Genomic DNA, 9,445 nt, shown 5'->3' with positions numbered 1-9,445 from the left:
AAACGGATGATAAGCAGGTGGAAATACCTACAAACAAGCCTATCAACACCCAAAAACCCCTAACACACACGCACACCCCAGCTCCTCCAGTGTGAAAGATATTCATGTATAAGCAAGCCATTTTAGCCCACAATCCAAACACTTCACCCCTGACCTGACGTACCAGCATGCACACTCACTGCTGTGTTGCTGGTTTTGCTGGACGTGTCATTCCCGATTGCTGTCCGTTCATTTTGGCCTAAAACCTTCATGCTTCATCCTTCACTTCCTGTTGTGAAACTGTTGCAAAGAAGGGAGAGTTTCTGTTGCAACATGAATTCCAAATCAGATTCAGTACTTTTATGAAATCTTTCAAGACGACAACCCTGATATTGAACTCCATCACCACACACACACACACACACACACACACACACACACACACACACACACACCAGTTACAATGCTTACTTCAGTGCACACTCTTCACTCCTTTAGAGATGAGCAAATGAGTGAACAGTGAATAAATCTGTTAATAAGCACACTGTGTTTTGGTGCAAAGAATCAGATACTGCCGTATTTTCACTGCTGTTCGCCACTCATGTCCAACGGAAGGTTTGTGGGCTGCCTTCACCATGGTCTTCCTGGCACTTACAAATCAGGGCCACAAACTGAGAAGAGCATTAGAGTACTTGGAAGGAAACCACTGGGAAGATCTTGAGATGGTGTGTGGAGGAAGGCATGACAACACTCAACAGTAAGGAAGAAATTGTCTACAGCTGCAAGTGGGAGATACTCATGGGCTGTCCAACCCCAGAAGGGAAATTATGGATAAATAATGATGTAATGAAAGGCACACCTGAATGGACTGCTGGCCAGCTGATGTCTCTTGAATGCTCCTCTTCCTCCTCTTGGTTTTACTCCCTGCTTGGTGGCACTGACGTCATGTCTCCCAGTCGGTCTGTGGAGTCTGAAAGAGAAACAGTGTAATAAGAGTAGTGAGGAAACTGACAATGCTTAAAAGTAGTAGTTTCATTGCACAATGCCCTGGGACTTTATAGTGTGCAGCATGAGTCCTCTAACACAGACAGAAAAGAAAGAATTGCACTCCACAATTCACTGAGACACACTCACATCTAAGAGCCATCTATCACACACACACACACACACACACACACACACACACACACACACACACACACAAGGAGTCCCATTCCATACTTCACTGCACTACAGGACACACATCAAGGTGGTGCAGGTCTCCTCTTTTACATACACACGAGGGAGACACGTTGGGGCCGAGGTTTGCATTCTTAAGTGCTTTGTCCTCTCATCAGAGGTACCTTCAGAGGTCAGAGAGACAATCAGCAAGGTTCTGAAGGGTGCTTTTCTCACTGATGGTGTAGCAGCCTCAACAAACTACCTCTTGAATCATGACAACACTTCAAACTCCCACTACAGCTTGGTAAAAGTAACCACCAAGAATGAAACACTCACGAATGAGGCCTTGCACAAACAAGGGGTTAACAACATTACAACAACCACTAGAATCACGAAAACACTCTTGAAAATCCTATCAATCTCCACTCCAGGCTGCTAAAGCAAGCCGAGACAATGGCACACTAAAACCTTAGAAGGCCAAACGTCACAAGTACTACTGTGGCTCCCCAGAGCACCTCCATGCGCTCCTTCATGGTGTAGGCGTGACAGGCAGAGACACAGCCCAGGTGGTGGCTGGATGGCACTACTCACAATCACCTGCCACCAGAGTGTTGTACAGCTATTTCATCAGGACAATTCATACATGACTGTTGCAAACAAACTCTAAAAGCTTGATGCTTCATTGCTGATGTGATGTAGATATACACTCATGAAACTGTTGCAAAGTAGGTACAGCAATTGTTGCAACAGGGGAATTTTAAACTGAATGAAATCTTTCAAGACAACAAAATATATTATTCAACTTCATCACAAGACACACATGCCACCTTTCCCCACACACCAGTAGCTGCATGGATGGACTGATGGGAAAGTTGTGTGTGTGTGTGTGTGTGTGTGTGTGTGTGTGTGTGTGTGTGTGTGTGTGTGTGTGTGTGTGTGTGTGTGTGTGTGTGTGTCTGTGTGTGCAGAAGTGATGCAGGAATTTATGGCTGAGTCAGACACCACCAGACACAGAGATTGGACACCACCACCATAGCCCCCCCCTCATGTATATGACAACACACACACACACACACACACACACACACACACACACACACACACACACACACACACACACACACCTTGACCTCTTTCACAATGATCACCTTTCACCAACAGTCTGATGAACAAGGTCGCTGTAACTGTGTGCTGACAAACCGAAGTGTTGATTCCTGCAGTCGCTGCCACACATTGCAGATCCCCGGTGAGGTGCGGCTCTTGCTCTTGAGTTAAGCAAGTCTCCCAGGTTTTCTTCTACTTGCTCTCTGTGACATCACCTGCAGGGGGACACACACATCAGTGCTCCTGTCGCATTATGGGCATCACACTGAACTCACAAGTCGGGTCCACATTCACAAACCCTCAGCTTTCTTACTAAGACTATTTTCCAGGGCCACAGAGACAATCTGATGGGTTCCCAAGACTGTTTCTCCTGTTAATGAGGTAGAAATATTGTTAATCTCTCACTTGAACCATAAGCACACCCCTAAATACCTGTGTAACTTATCAAAAAGGGCCCACATTCAGAAATACTCTTCCTTCCTACCATGAATATTTTCCAAAGCCACACACATGATCAGCCATGTCCCTAAGGCTGCTTCTCCTGTTAGTAAGGTGGAAACATTGTTAATCTGTCACTGGAACCATAAACACATCCTTAGAACTCTTACAACTTCAACTAGAGCCTCTGAAATGCAGCAGAGATGCAGCACATAAGTATGAATGAGTATGCTTCTCAGTTCAGAGATTAACACAGCACTTCACAACACAGAAGGCACAGCACAAATCATTTACATGCACATCCATGAAAGGAAAAGGATTAAAAGAAGCAGACTGTGCAACTCCCAGCCAGTATAGTGTGTGGGGATGCCTGTGGAAGAATACACATGCTTCAGAATGGTTTGGGAAATAGCAATGAGAGTGAACAAAAAGCAGCACAAGATGGATAGCTGGTCTCCTCACACCCTTGTCTCTGGTACACAGCAGTCCCTGACTCCCCCAATCCCACATGGGGCAGCCCAGACAAGGTGTGCACACACACACACACACACACACACACACACACACACACACACATTCATCTTGGCTGAAAGGAACTAGTGGTGTCCCATAGGGGTCAGTGTTGGGACCAATAATGTTTGTAATATATGTAAATAACAAACGAAGAAATAGTTATATGAACTTATTTGCAGATGATACTAAGCTGATGAGAAGGGTAGAAAATGTAAATGACTGTATGGTACTGCAAGAAGATTCAAATAAGATGGAGTAAATATTGGCAAATGGAATTCCATTTAAGTAAATGTAAAGTAATAGAGTTTGGTAAGAGAATACAATATACAATATTATTATGATATGGATGGTGTGGTTAAAAAAAATCAAAAGAGGAAGTGGATTCAGGAGTAACAGTCACTGAAAATTTGACTTCGGACAGACACACTAATAAAATTACTGGAGAGATGATGAATTTGTTAAAAAGAGTAAGAATGGCATTCTCATATTTGGATGAAGGAATGATAAAAAAAGGTGTTGATTTCCAAGATAAGACCTAAGCTGGAATATGAGGCAGTGGTGTGGTCTCCTCATACAAAGAGGAATATTATAAAATTAGGAAACACGACAAGTACTACAAAGAACATCCAAACTAAGATAAGAACATTGCAAGGATATATGCACTAACAACAACACAAATGAAGAATGGAAAAAAAATGGAATGACAAAAAAGAAAAATGAATCAACATCAGAAGAATAAACTACATTTTTCTTGAGGCTTTTGGGAGACAGAGTGAAGAAATGGTACCTAAAGTAAAATGAATGAAAATAAAGTAGAGAAAAACAGCACAAACGAAAAACAAACTGTGACGCGTGCCAACGTAGACGGATCAATGCACAGAAAACTGAACAGCAAAACTACTTAAAAGAGACAAACCCAAAGGCAGCATGTTTAGCAGCAACAGAGCTAAAAGAAGAAAACCAGACTAACAATAACTGCAATATTAGGGGAAGAGACATGACTGCCAAAGGAGAAGGAGGTGTAATGATAATGACAAGAAATGAGATGAAGACAAAAATAATGAAATATGGGGAAGGAAAAGCAGAAAAGGTGAGTGTTAACTTGATGGTAATAACACTTCTGACTTCTTATCTTTCTAAAATTTCTGATTGGGGCAGAGCAAACTTGGTATTGTTCAATGCCTCAAAAACTCAATTCCTCCATCTATCAACTCGACACAACCTTCCAGACAACTATCCCCTCTTCTTCAATGACACTCAACTGTCCCCCTCTTCTACATTGAACATCCTCGGTCTGTCCTTTACTTATAGTCTGAACTGGAAACTTCACATCTCATCTCTAGCTAAAACAGCTTCTATGAAGTTAGGTGTTCTGAGACGTCTCCGCCAGTTTTTCTCACCCACCCAGCTGCTAACTCTGTACAAGGGTCTTATCCGTCCATGTATGGAATATGCTTCACATGTCTGGGGGAGTTCCACTCATACTGCTCTTCTAGACAGCGTGGAATCAAAAGCTTTTCATCTCATCAACTCCTCTCCTCTAACTGACTGTCTTCAGCCTCTCTCTCACCGCTGCAATGTTGCATATCTAGCTGTCTTCTACCGCTATTTTCATGCTAACTGCTCTTCTGATCTTGCTAACTGCATGCCTCCCCTCCTTCTGCGGCCTCGCTGCACAAGACTTTCTTCTTTCTCTCACCCCTGTTCTGTCCACCTCTCTAACGCAAGAGTTAACCAGTATTCTCAATCATTCTTCCCTTTCTCTGGTAAACTCTGGAACTCCCTGCCTGCTTCTGTATTTCCACCTTCCTATGACTTGAATTCCTTCAAGAGGGAGGTTTCAAGACACTTATTGATCAATTTTTGACCACTGCTTTGACCGTTTTATGGGACTGGCATTTCAGTGGGCATTTTTTTTTATTAGATTTTTGTTGCCCTTGGCCAGTGTCTTTCCTACATAAAAAAAAAAAAAAACATATACAACCCAAAACAAACTCTTGGAGCAAGGAAGACTGTGAAAAAGTAACAGAAGATACCATTCAGTACTTAAGTAAATTAATCAAAAATAGTAAATGAGAATTATTGGTTGGTGACTTCAACTGCTAAGAAATGAACCGGGAAACGTTCGAGGCAGGAGGAAACGAGACTGCACGTGGAGAAAGACTTCTGAAGGTGACTATGGAAAATACAGTGATGCAATGGGTGACTGAAAATACAAGATAGAGGGGAGACGACAAACCAACAAGACTTGGCCAAACATTAATGAAAGGAATCCACCCAACTAAAGAATCAAGACATGCGTGTCCCTCGGAAAAAAGTGACCATGCACCAATGGAAAGAGAGGCCGACGGTGACGTCAGCGAAGAGGATGAAGCACACAAAGAAAACAGGAGAAACTATGGCACAGTGAATACAGAGCATCTTAAGAGACTGTTTGAGCCAATGGACTGGAGAAAGCTGAAGACAGCAAATGAGGTGTAAGATGAGCATGGCATTTTTATGGAACTAGATGAGGCAGCAGTGAATACATGTGTCCCAGTGTACAAACCTAAAGAAAGAGGAAGACAAGCGTGGTTCAATGCAAGAAGTGGAACAGCAAAGAAAACAAGAGGCCAAGCATGTATAACAATGAAAAAAAAATGGAAATCAAACAAATAAAGAGGACTTTAAGATAGCAAGAAATAAATATGTGAAAATAAGGCGAGAGGAAGAGAAAGAATAAGAAAAGGATTTAATTGTGAAGTGCAAGGAAAAACCAAAACTGTTCTAGATTCATAAATAAAAAAAAATAAACTAAAAGAAAAAAATAGAAAGGTTGAAGGATGGACATGAAACATATGAAGAACCAAAAGACACGACTGATTGAATTGTTAACTGAATTGCTAAACAAAAAGTACCAGCAAGTTTTGACAGAAGAATCAGAATTTAAAGAACCACAAGACAAGAAGACAGAAAATCAAATGTGGGAAATTACAGCAATGAAAGAAGTAGTTTATAGAATGATGGAGGAACTGGAAAAGAGAAAAGCAACAGGACCAGATGGAGTGAACCAGCACATGACATAATGAAGTGCTCACCATCATCGGGAAGAGTGCCCAATGAATGCAAGAAAACGCGCATTGTGCCAGTTTATAAAAGTGGAAAGAAAGAAGAGCCACTAGACTGTAGACCAGTATCACTTACCAGCACAGTATGGAAGATCTGTAAAAAACTGAGGGAAGCACTGGACAGAAGTTGTAGAAAAACACAATATATATAACAGAAAAACAGTACAGCTTTAGACAAAAAGCAATCATATGTAACCAACCTGATGAACTTCTATTCAAGAGTGACTGACATAACACAGGAGAGGGATGGATGGGTAAACTGTGTGTATTTACATCTGAAAAAGTTTTTGGCAAAGTTCCCCAAAAGTTTTTATTTTTTTTTTATTTTTATGTAGGAGGTACACTGGCCAAGGGCAACAAAAAAATCCAATAAAAAAAATGCCCACTGAGATGTCCGTCCCATAAAAGGGTCCAAAGCAGTAGTCAAAAATTGAAAGATAAGCATTTTGAAACCTCCCTCTTGAAGGAATTCAAGTCATAGGAAGGTGGAAATACAGAAGCAGGCAGGGAGTTCCAGAGTTTACCAAAGGAATGAATGATTGAGAATGCTGGTTAACTCTTGCATTAGAGAGGTGGACAGAATATGGGGTGAGAGAAAGAAGAAAGTCTTGTGCAGCAAGGCCGCAGGAGGAGGGGAGGCATGCAGTTAACAGGATCAGAAGAGCAGGTAGCATGAAAATAGCGGTAGAAGACAGCTAGAGATGCAACATTGTGGCGATGAGAGAGAGGCTGAAGACAGTCAGTTAGAGGAGAGCTGACGACAAAAAGCTTCTGATTCCACCATGTCTAAAAGAGCAGTATGAATGGAAGCCCCCCAGACATGTGAAGCATACTCCATATATGGACAGATAAGGCCCTTGTACAGAGTTAGCAGCTTGGGGGTGAGAAAAACTGGAGGAGACATCTCAGAATGCCCAACTTCATAGAAGCTATTTTAGCTAGAGATGAGATGTGAAGTTTCTAGTTTAGATTCATAAGAAAAAGAGAGACCAAGGGTGTTCAATGTAGAAGTGGGGGACAATTGAGTGTCATTGAAGAAGAGGGGATAGTTGTCTGGAAGGTTGTGTTGAGTTGATAGATGAATGAATTGAGTTTTTGAGGCATTGAACAATACCAAGTTTGCTCTGCCCCAATCAGAAATTTTAGAAAGATCAGAAGTCAGGCATTCTGTGGTTTCCCTGCATAAACTGTTTGCTTCCTGAAGGGTTTGACATCTACGAAAAGACGTGCAAAAGTGCAGGGTGGTATCATCAGCATAGGAGTGGATAGGACAAGTTTGGTTTAGAAGGTCATTGATGAATAATAAGAGAGTGGGTAACAGGACAGAACCCTGAGGAACACCTCTGTTAATAGATTTAGGAGAAGAACAGTGACCGTCTACCACAGCAGCAATAGAACGGTGAGAAAGGAAACTTGAGATGAAGTTACAGAGAGAGGGATAGAAGCCATAGGAGGGTAGTTTGGAAATCAAAGCTTTGTGTCAGACTCTATCAAAAGCTTTTGATATGTCCAAGGCAACAGCAAAAGTTTCACCAAAATCTCTAAAAGAGGATGACCAAAACTCAGTAAGGAAAGCCAGATCACCAGTAGAGTGGCCTTGACAGAATCCATACATAATGGTGATCAGATAAAAGGTTGTAAAGAGATAGATGTTTAAGAATCTTTCTGTTGAGGATAGAATAAAAAAACTTTAGATAGGCAGGAAATTAAATCAACAAGACATAGTTTGAGGGATTAGAACAGTCACATTTTTTTAGGAACAGGCTGAATGTAGGCAAACTTCCAGCAAGAAGGAAAGGTAGATGTTAACAGACAGAGTTGAGTTTGACTAGGCAAGGTGCAAGCACAGAGGCACAGTTTTTGAGAACAATAGGAGGGACCCCATCAGGTCCATAAGCCTTCCGAGGGTTTAACATCATTGCGAAGAATTTTAATAGGTAGTAGTAGTAGTAGTAGTAGTAGTAGTAGTAGTAGTAGTAGTAGTAGTAGTAGTAGTAGTAGTAGCAGTAGTAGTAGGAGGGTGGAGGAGAGAGAGGAACAAGCCTTGAATCTTCCAAGGTAGACTTTTTAGCAAAGGTCTGAGCAAGGAGTTCGGCTTTAGAGACTGATGTGAGAGCAGTGGTGCCATCTGGTTGAAATAAAGGAGAGAAAAAAAAAGCAAAGTTATTGGAGATGTTTTTTGGCTAGTTGCCAGAAGTCATGAGGGTAGTTAGATCTTGAAAGATTTTGACACTTTCTGTTAATGAAGGAGTTTTTGGCTAGCTGGAGAACAGATGTGGCATGACTTCGGGCAGAAATATAAAGCATATGAGATTCTGGGGATGAAAGGTTCAAATGCCTTGTGTAAGCCACCTTTCTATCATGTATAGCACAGGAACAGGTCGTGTTAAACCAAGATTTGGAAGGTTAAGGTCGAGAATAAAAGTGAGAGATATATGCCTCCATGCCAGACACTATCACCTCTGTTATACGCTCAGCACAGTCAGATTAAAAAACTGAGCATCACATCTTCAGAGCATGTGTGTGATGACAACTTGCCAGTTTTTGATACCTCCCATTGCAGCAAGTCAAGCATCAGAGCTTTGGTCTGTGGGCTTTACAATTCATCATTTCTTTCTTTCTTTTTTTTTTATTTTTTGCAGTGCAAACTTTTCCACCACTTTGTGGAATTTTCCCTCTGTTACATGACATGACAATTAAAAACTTTCAGATTTTGGAATTTTGGGCAGAGAATTCTCAATTGTGCCAACAAAATACAGTATTCACCTGAACCACCTGTCAGTCACAAGTCTCCCAGTGAGGTGTGATTGTTCCTGAGTCATGGAAGTCTCCCAAGGTTTCTTCCACTTGCTCTCCGTGTTACCACCTGCAGGGAAAACGCACACATCAATACTCCTGCTGCTTGATACATGTTTAACTTACAACTTAGTCTAGAATTTAACCATTCACTACAACATTACACAGCATGGAATGCACAGCTGAAAACATTTATATGCACATTCAAGAAAGGAAACAACTAAAGAAGCAGATTGTGCAATTTCTAGCCAGTATAGTGCATAGACATGGCTGTGAAAGAAAAGAAATGCTTCATGATGGTCTGGGAGTCAGGAAAGATGTGATAAGTACTAGTAGTTAAAAGAGTT

General features: G+C 41.5%; 1 long non-coding RNA gene across 1 annotated transcript; it reads right to left on the bottom strand.

Annotated features, from left to right (window-relative positions):
* On the bottom strand, nucleotides 1-9,171 carry LOC135097384 (uncharacterized). The gene is made up of 4 exons (XR_010265646.1): nucleotides 9,069-9,171; nucleotides 2,289-2,459; nucleotides 839-949; nucleotides 1-279 (listed from the first exon to the last, which is right to left on the bottom strand). It is a non-coding gene; the product is annotated as an uncharacterized LOC135097384 (long non-coding RNA).
* Nucleotides 9,172-9,445: the final 274 nt, after the last annotated feature.

This window comes from Scylla paramamosain, chromosome 4 (genome assembly GCF_035594125.1).
Source record: "Scylla paramamosain isolate STU-SP2022 chromosome 4, ASM3559412v1, whole genome shotgun sequence".
In the NCBI taxonomy this organism is placed as follows: domain Eukaryota; kingdom Metazoa; phylum Arthropoda; class Malacostraca; order Decapoda; family Portunidae; genus Scylla; species Scylla paramamosain.
This window is presented reverse-complemented; position numbering and strand designations above follow the sequence as displayed.